The following is an 8,959-nucleotide window of genomic DNA, read 5'->3' as shown; positions in this document are numbered from 1 at the left end:
GAAGAAATAATAGGTTCGAGGCCAAAGAGTACACAGTTCTACAAGAGTAACAGGAAGGAATGGAGCAGAAGACGAGCCTGAGGGCGAGCCAGGGACTGACGGTATGTTTAAGAGAGTCAAGGAGGGGACGGGGAAAGAAAAAAAAACAGTTTAAGATCCTTCTTTGGCGGTTGGTGGGGCTGCATACCACTGATATGATAGTTCCATATTCGGGTTGCACTACCCAATAAAGGCCTGAGTATGTCATAGACTTCACGGTGCTATGGAATCCACGTTTAATGGTGTTGCTGAATATCTGTTCTCCTTGCTGTGACCCACATCTTTAATGCATCCTTTTTGTGTGGCTTCTGCTGCTTTGACACTGACTCACTCTTATTTGCTAACCATAGGGCCCATTCTCTCACGCTTGTTATTGCCAACCCCGGGGTCTCAGCTTGGCTCTAGGCATTTTTACAACTTCTGTCAGGATGTGTATCAGATTCCTTTGTTAAGGGTCAAAAAGTTGAAAGAAAAAACGCAGAAGTAACGTAAATTCAAAATTCATTCCCAGCACATTGAGCACACAAATGCAGTTTTTTACGATTTAAGTAATTGCTTTGTAGCACACAAAGCAATTACTTAAATCGTAAAAAACTGCATTTGTGTGCTAAATGTGCTGGGAATGAATTTTGAATTTACGTTACTTCTGCGATTTCCTTTCAGCACGAAAGGAAATCCTGTTTCACAGGCAGCATACCCTGGAAATACCAGGAAATGTTATGCTTCGTGCATAAATCAGCGAGTAAACTCCCGTGGACGGGATTAACAAGGCGATGACATTGTCCTGGGTCAAATGATCGCCCGTCACTGGCGTTCTCGTGAGCTGCGAGGTGACGCGTCTTAAATTCCGGGTCAAAGAGCACCGCTCACCCAACAGCCGCTGGGTTGCATAATGGAGTGACCCATCACGAAGCAACCGTAAGCTGAGGCGGACACTTGACTGGTATCAACACTAACCCAATTTCTAAGCTTTTGCTGGTCTAAAGGCCGAGGCACTGCAGGATTTTTTTTTTTGCATTTAAACCGGATTCACAAATAGAGGCGAAGTACAATGTACATGTGTAATTAAGCTCTGTGTGTAATCTGTACAGTGCATTACACACACACACACCCGCGCGCGTAAATAAGGAGGAAGTGAGCCCGAGGAGGTTGTCTCCAGAAGAGTGCTAAGTGTTTGCCTAAAACATGCAGTGGACATTTGGTTGGCAGTTACAAATTTGACACATTTATGGCGCTTACATTTGTAAGTATGACGTTAGCGAGAGCACGTCATTTTCGTGGTAATTGGTTACCAGAAAATTATTCCTAAAATTTAGCGAATTGGTCCGGTAAATTCAAAAGAAATTTGGCAGGAAAGGTATGTTACCCTAACCCTAGGCAAGATTAATGTGTGCATTTGTTCTTGTTAAAGTACTTTTTTAGCAATGCCGGTTGAAGAGCATATAGTGGCGCTGGAGATTATGGGAGGTATTGACAAAGAAAACTGAAAACGCTAGAGATCAGAGAGATGGTTGAGCTTTCACGTTGTCTTGTTGAATACCTAGCAGCCTTCAGGTGTGAGGATGAAAGTCCTCTGGGGGTGAACTTTTGAGATGCGAATTTGATCGCTTTTTGGAATTAAGGGAATGTCACGATTGTTTTTATTCTCCCCCTCTTCACCACTATAGTGAGTTTATCATTCTGGTGGGGTGGATGATGTCACATTGTGTCCTTGTAAGTGATGGGTCGAGCCTATATAGTTTTCGAACTACTTAAGTCTAGGGTTAGGCTTTTCTTGTATGAGGGAGTAAACATTCAGCTTGGGGTTTGCTAGATTGGCAAGATATATTGTAGCCTAAAGTTAGTCCAATATGCAAGCTTGAGGTATGGCTAGGGTCTACCCTCATTGATGCCTATTCAAAGGCAGTCTCCAGGTATCAGTGCTCAGATCAACTCTTCCCCCACGTTCAAAACAATGACTCGTGGCACTTGCTCTTGAGGTATCTCCATTGTTATGCAGGGCATCTTGAGGTCTCCATATAAAGAAACTCGGCTCTTCCCTTCAGCAGGCTTGAACCTGCTCTGAACAGACCTGCCAAGTGCAGCAGAACCTCGTGGTCCACAGTATTGAAAGTCTAAAAGAACTCAAGTAAAACCGGAAGACAGATGATCAATCTGTATAGGGTTGGTGGACCATCACTGGCCCCGCAAGAGTGCAGTCTTCATACTTCAGGGGAATTAATCTTGAATCATTTTAATGATTTGGCAAGTGGGTGCGCCAATAGGGTTTGGCAAATGAAATAAGGGGAGACAGCGTAAATTCGTATGAAGATATGTGAAAATCGTCAGCAAATTTCTGCTAGGATAAAGTTGCAATCTGTGCGACCGACGTGTGAAATCAAATTGAATGCTGGTGCACTAATGTCAAAAAATATTTAGGAGCTAAATTCACTATTTTCGCCTTTAAGGATGTTTATAATACAAGTTTACGTAATGTGAAGATTTCAAGACACCTTATGTACATCTGTTAAGCTGCAGTTTGTGAGTCCTCATGGTGAAGGTCTCACCTCTCCACACACTAGTCTCCAACAACCTTTGTGGAAATGTGTCACACCGAAACCATGGACACAGATATTGAAGCAAATTATCAAAAGTTAAGTGCATACAAGGAAGTATAGATTTTCTATTCTTAACTCCACATCTCTCTACCTTAAAGAAAAGAGAAAACATATATATATATATATATATATATATATTATATTTGGAGTTGGGTATAGAAAATATATACATACTTACCTTCCGATATTGTGTCCTTAGTAGTGTCCCAAGACATTCTGTAGTGGATAAACAAGGGCGCAGCTTTCATAACCTAAAAGCATGAACGTCAATTCACTGAAATGCCAGGTGTAGCGAAAGTTACATCAAATGCCCTTTGACATACAGTTTAATTGACGCATCCATATTTACACATACACAAATTCACACTAACGTACATTTTCTCACACAAACAACACGCACACCGCAAGCACACACAGAACCTGCATTTAAAAACATTCATTACTTGCACCATCTGCCTTGGGAGGGCCTATTCCAGCTAACTGTACTCTATTTTTATTATACTAATAGCGGATAATATATATTATTCACTGTAGGTGTGATAACAAAATTGACAGAGAGCAAAGAGTGGAGCCACAACTGAGGGCCCCTGTGTCCCTGCCACTGCATTTGCCACCTCTGAGGCCAGGTGTCCAAAGGCTGTGCAAGGGGTAGCCAAGGGTCGCAGCTGTGACCCCTGGCGACCCCCCGAAATGACGTCCGTGCTTCAACTGGTGCAGTGGCTATGGAGTATGAGGGTCCATTGCACCAGACGTATGCTAACCAACCTGAGGCCGGAGGGGAGCATTTAATTCCTTTCATTGTGGCCCATGGGACCCTTGCTATGTCACTACAGGTGCCCCATGCTCATCCAAGGCTGCATCTCAGCAGTGCTGTACCTACAAGTAACAAGTGCCTCAGTCGGAGCCTGCAGTGTTCAATTGCTCCTTGCTTTCTGATAGTTTGTCACGTTTTCAACCTGGAAATTCTGGCAGAGATCGAACATCTTTCAATAATTTTCAGAATGTAGGGGAAAATAATAAAGTGTGCAGAGAACTAAGACGCGTGTCCAACAAGATTGTGCGAACAGCCAAGTCTTTAGCTATTTGTGGAATAGCAATTCCAATTTAGCAGTCCAAAAGGTAGTAGGTATAGAATTCTATAGCTTGGAAACTTTGTACCGGAAAGTTCGGCCACCTCTTTTCACTCTCTGGATCAACGGAACAGTAGCTAGGCAGGAGTTGGAAGAACGCAAGCATCAAGTAGGGCTATAAGGAAGGATCCATGCATTCCTAGTCTTGGAACCTGTCTGGGGAAGTGATCTGCGAGCAATACATAGGGATTTAAATTTAACTTTCTGAGCAACCTACAGCCAGTGCAGTGACTTTAGAGCTTGTTGGGCGGAGTGAAATTTGTAGATGTTACATAGAAGACAAGCAGTAGAATTCTGCACCACTTGTAATTTGTCAACTGTTGATTTGGGAGCCGGCAAATATAGTGCATTTCCATAGTTCAGTTGTGCCAGAATGAGTGCTTGGACTGCTCGTCTTTTGGCCGGGTTTGGGAGAAGGTATAACATTTTCCTAAGAGCTGTCGACATCCCAAAGCAGGTAGCAGTCACTTTTGGTGCTTGGGTGTTCATGGTCAAGTCTTAGTCCAGCCAAATGCCTAGAAGTTTTACCTCCGCCATTGGTGTTGGCTGGGTGCTTAAATCATTAGGCCATCCCAGATTTATCATATTTGAATAGCGGCTACCTAGAGTCAGGAGCTCTGTTTTCTCCCCATTGAGTTTCAGAGCTGACCAGCTCATCCAATTAGCCACATCCATAATGCAGGAGCCAAGAGAGGGAGGTCAATCATCCTCTACCAGGCTCACCGAAAAAGTAAGTTGGGTATTGTCAGCATACGATACTAGCGAGATACCATGTGCATGGACGACCTCAGTCAAAGGGAGCATATAAACATTAAAAAGGGTGGGGCTCAGCGAGGATCCTTGAGGGACCCCATAGTTAAGAGGCATGGGATCTGATCTACAGTCATCATCGAATACTTGGAATGTTCTCTGACTGAGGAATGATGTAAGCCAGAGAAGAGCCTGTCCAGTCACTCCGACATATTGGAGCCTCTCCAAGAGGATCTTGGGCTTTACAGTGTCAAAGGCGGCCCTAAGGTCGAGGGGGTGAAAGCAACCACACATCCCTGATCTAGAAGTCTTTTTGGTTCTTACGCTGCTTCCAGAAGGACAGTTCCTGTACTATGATGGGGTCTACATATTGTTTGAGCAGGATAAAGTGAGTCCTGTTCATAAAAAAAAAATCAGAAAGCTGTTTATTTACCTCTTTCTGAAGCATTTTACTTGGCCCAGGCAAGTGTGAAATCGGCCTATAATTCCTAGGCTCCAGCGGGTCCATGTTAGGCTTTTTTAATAGGGCTCTTATTGAATGCTTCCAGGCAACCAGCACCATTCCCTTAGCTAAGAACAGATTAAGGACCGCTAAAAGGGAAGGTCCAAACACAATTTTTTTTTGACTAAGACAGGAGGAGGAGCCGGAATAAAGCGTTACTAGAGTGATTTCTGGGAAGTCTGAAAGTATCGCCTTGTCATATCACTGGGCCTTACTGTGAACCTTGGCTCCAGTCTAAACCTGGGAGTGAGGAGTAAATACCATCTGTCTTTTCCTTGAAGAACGTGGCGATATTACAATGCAGGGTCTAGGGTGCTTGAATTGGAGAGTTACAGACAGGTTTTAGAATAGATTTTATAAACTGGAATACGTCTCTCGGCCGATTTCGAAGCAGTCTGTATTTTACTATCATGGTATGCTACTTTAGTGGTCACGATTTCCTCAGGGTACTTCCTAAGAGCTCTCTGTGAGTAGTCCCTTCTCCAGCATCTCTTAGCTCTTTTACAGGCTTGTTTTAAAAGTCTTAAGTTGAGGAGTATACCAATGAGCTGAGCTGGTGCGCTGATGTGTGGATTGATTAGTGGTGGGACACACTAAACCCAGAGATTGAGTGAGCCAGTGAATGAACTCGGCATAGGCTATGGAAGAGTTTGAATTCATATCAAATCTTGTATTATTAAGAGCGGAGGCTAAATCGTCAATGTTAAGCTTGGACCATCTTCGCTTAAATGACGAGGAGGATGTGACCATGGGGGGCACGGAGGACAGGTAATCCTAAAAGAAAGTAGCAAGTGGTCTGACCAGATAGTTGTCGCAGGATTTATGCTTTCTACGTTGTCCTTATTATAGAAAATAGGGTCAAGCAGGTGACCGTTTCAGTGTGTTATCTCGGATACTCTCTGCAAAAGCCCAATTGCCCGAAGATCTTGAGTAATCACAGATCCTCAAAATGAACATTTAGGTCACCTAAAAGTGTGAAGCTAGATTTTGAAGCTACAAAATTGGCAACCATCTCGGGAAGGGCATTTATTAATTCATTGCCCTTTCCTGGTGCTTGGTAAATTCATATATACCAGAAAATGTACAGGTGGCAGAGAAAGAAATAGAGGAGACTAGATTTTCACAATCAGGGAGTGGGTAAGAGTTGGACAGGCATGTGAAGGAGGAGTTAAGAATGATAGCCACCCCCCCCCCTCCTCTTTTATTTTAATCTTCCCTACAAATATAGTAGTTGTCGGAAGTGCCTGGCCAAGGCCAAGTCTAGACTCATCCTGTGACCAAGTTTCAGTTAAGAACAGTCCATCCGGTTGCTCGTCTTCCAGGCGGGAGTATATATCAAGTTTATGTGCAGGAAGAGACCTACAATTGATTAGTGCACATAACTGACTTGCCTCTTAGTTCAATGTTGGCATTGTTGTCAGCGTAGAGAGGAAAGCAAGAATGTTTCTACCCTTAATGAAGTTGTTCCTAAAGTTAAGAGGTTCAGAACAACCTACTTGCTTCCTTTCTTTACCATCAATTAACCTTTAAATAAATACTTGCCCACATATTTAACATATTTTTAATGTTTGTGCTGGGTCTTGTAAGCAGCAGCAGCCCAGTGCTGCTGTCGACCCGGGGGGCGCATATAAAAGTCAGGAGGGACGAGTGCAGCCCAGGCCTACTTTGAGTATCACTACAATAGACATAAATGACATTGCTCAGTTGTACTTTCTCTGTCTATTTTCCACGGATGGAAACCAGATAGAGGCAGATTCAATACAAGAGAGTCTGTCCTAACCTATATGTAGGGCCACTGGAATTATGCAGCAGAGAAGGACCAAATTATGCAGCCATATTGCCTAAATTATGTGGTAAGAAAAGACAAAGGTAAAACACACTAGGGCCCAGATTCTGGAAGGTGTCACGCAGAGCAGTGCAGCATCCAAGAAAGCTGCGCTGCATGACAAAGAGGGAGCTGAGAGCGCCATATTCACATAGAAATGGCACTCTCCTCCCCTGTCCCTAGCACCGACACACACACACACACACACGCACACACAACCATAGCGCCATAGTGCTAGGGTTTGTGCATGAGTCTAGCGTAGGTTTTGTACAGGAAAGGTATCCTTCCTATACAAAATACTGTGCCTAGACAAGTGCACATGCTTTTCCCACGTATGTGTGCTGTACAGTGAAGCACACATGCAAATTCGGAAAAGCAGGGAGAAATGAAAACATTTCTTCGTTTTGCACCTCCTTTTAAAAGGCATTAATTTTTGGCGCTAAACCCTTTCTTCCGAGTTTAACTTCAAAAAGCATGGGTGGTAGCACGGGTACGCCCATGTAATCCATGTTCCCCACTGCCCCATACCCTACCAGGGGTCAGGTGAGATCAGGCTTCTTCCTTCAACCCCCGTCTGTTCTTTAAGTGTTTTTATGGTCTGGATTTTCCAGCCGGTAACATAGGTAGGGGCCGGTGTTCCGACAAAAGTTACACCGAGCCAGCCACGATCTGCTGGGGCGGTACCCTCACAGAGAAATCGCTCTGGTCGAATTGTAATAAGAGCCTTAGTGTCCCTCTTTTTGACCGACATCTTACTGCCTGTTGTTTGTGTGGAGTGGCATAGACAATGAAAGAGAAAGCTAATAGCTTTGTTAAAGAAATTGTGCAAATAATATAAAAATTAGGTTACTGCGAACGAGACGTCAGAACCATGCGTCTGTGAACTGTATACAGCAGAAAAGAAAACACCCTTGTGATTGTTTAGATATTACTAAGGCAGCCCTTCGCTACTGCTCTTAGCCGGGTAAATTGTTTGGTGATTATTTGTGGATTATGTTTGGACTCCAGGTAAAACCGTGGAGGGCAGGAGAGGTGAGAAGAGGAGGAAAACAGGCAAAATGTCAGGTATTAATTAGGTAGGTGAAAAAGAATTGCGAAAATCCTTAAATTTATTTATTATTAATATTTCTAGACAGCTTTACATGCCAGGGACTCTTTGCAACATTCTAGGAAAAGATACTATAGAAGGATAACAGACCTATACGGAAGAAGCCTAAAAAAGGACTGTAACATGATACAAAAATAATATAATGCAACATAAAATAGCATACAAACCTACCGTTTCAAAGTTATGAGGAAAACTGTTTAAAGTCAACTCCTTATAAAATGGCTCAGCTATTGTTTTCTTTATATTGACAAGTAGCATTCATGAAGAAATATTGCCAGGTAGCATTCCTGATGAAATATTGCCAGCTCGTGGGAAACATCTACACTAGGCTGTGAGCATAGGAGAAAAAGTACACTTTGAACTACAGGTAATTCTCACAGGGCTTTATGACCATGCCAAGGGTATGAAGCACCACATAAATGCAGTTGGACTATCATGATATTGCTCTAAGCCTCATAGGTGATAAATAAATACTAATACAAAACACCACAGTACAATGGGTAGGCCAAGAATCAGGATCTACAAGAGACTTCACACGTATAACAAAGACGTCACACGAATGGACTTTATGTGAACAGGAATCATGTGAATAAAAAGCCTCGATGAACAAGGAGGCAACAAACACTAAGGAACAGGGGGCAAATCTTACGGTTACTAAAATCATAGAACTTCCCAAAGAGTGGTAAGAATGTATAAACCCTTTTTGCCAGGTGGAAAGTCTTTCTGAATCACAAAGGTGACTCAAATGTGGGGACGAAGATATGCTGTCCCTCGCAAGCACTATCACTGCATTTGCAGCCAATCGCAGGAGGTTGCAAACAGCAATCTGCCTAGTTTATATTAATTTAGCAGATGGCCTTGCAGCCCTCGGCCAATGGCCATTTGACAATGTGACCTACTAGTACATCGGCTGCAAAATGGCAGGCAGGTCACAAAACGTTTGTTCGTAATTTGTAATCACTTTTTGCTATCGACCTCTAGGTACACCAAGTCTAATACCCTTAGACA

This window comes from Pleurodeles waltl, chromosome 10, assembly GCF_031143425.1.
Source record: "Pleurodeles waltl isolate 20211129_DDA chromosome 10, aPleWal1.hap1.20221129, whole genome shotgun sequence".
NCBI lineage: Eukaryota > Metazoa > Chordata > Amphibia > Caudata > Salamandridae > Pleurodeles > Pleurodeles waltl.
This window is presented reverse-complemented; position numbering follows the sequence as displayed.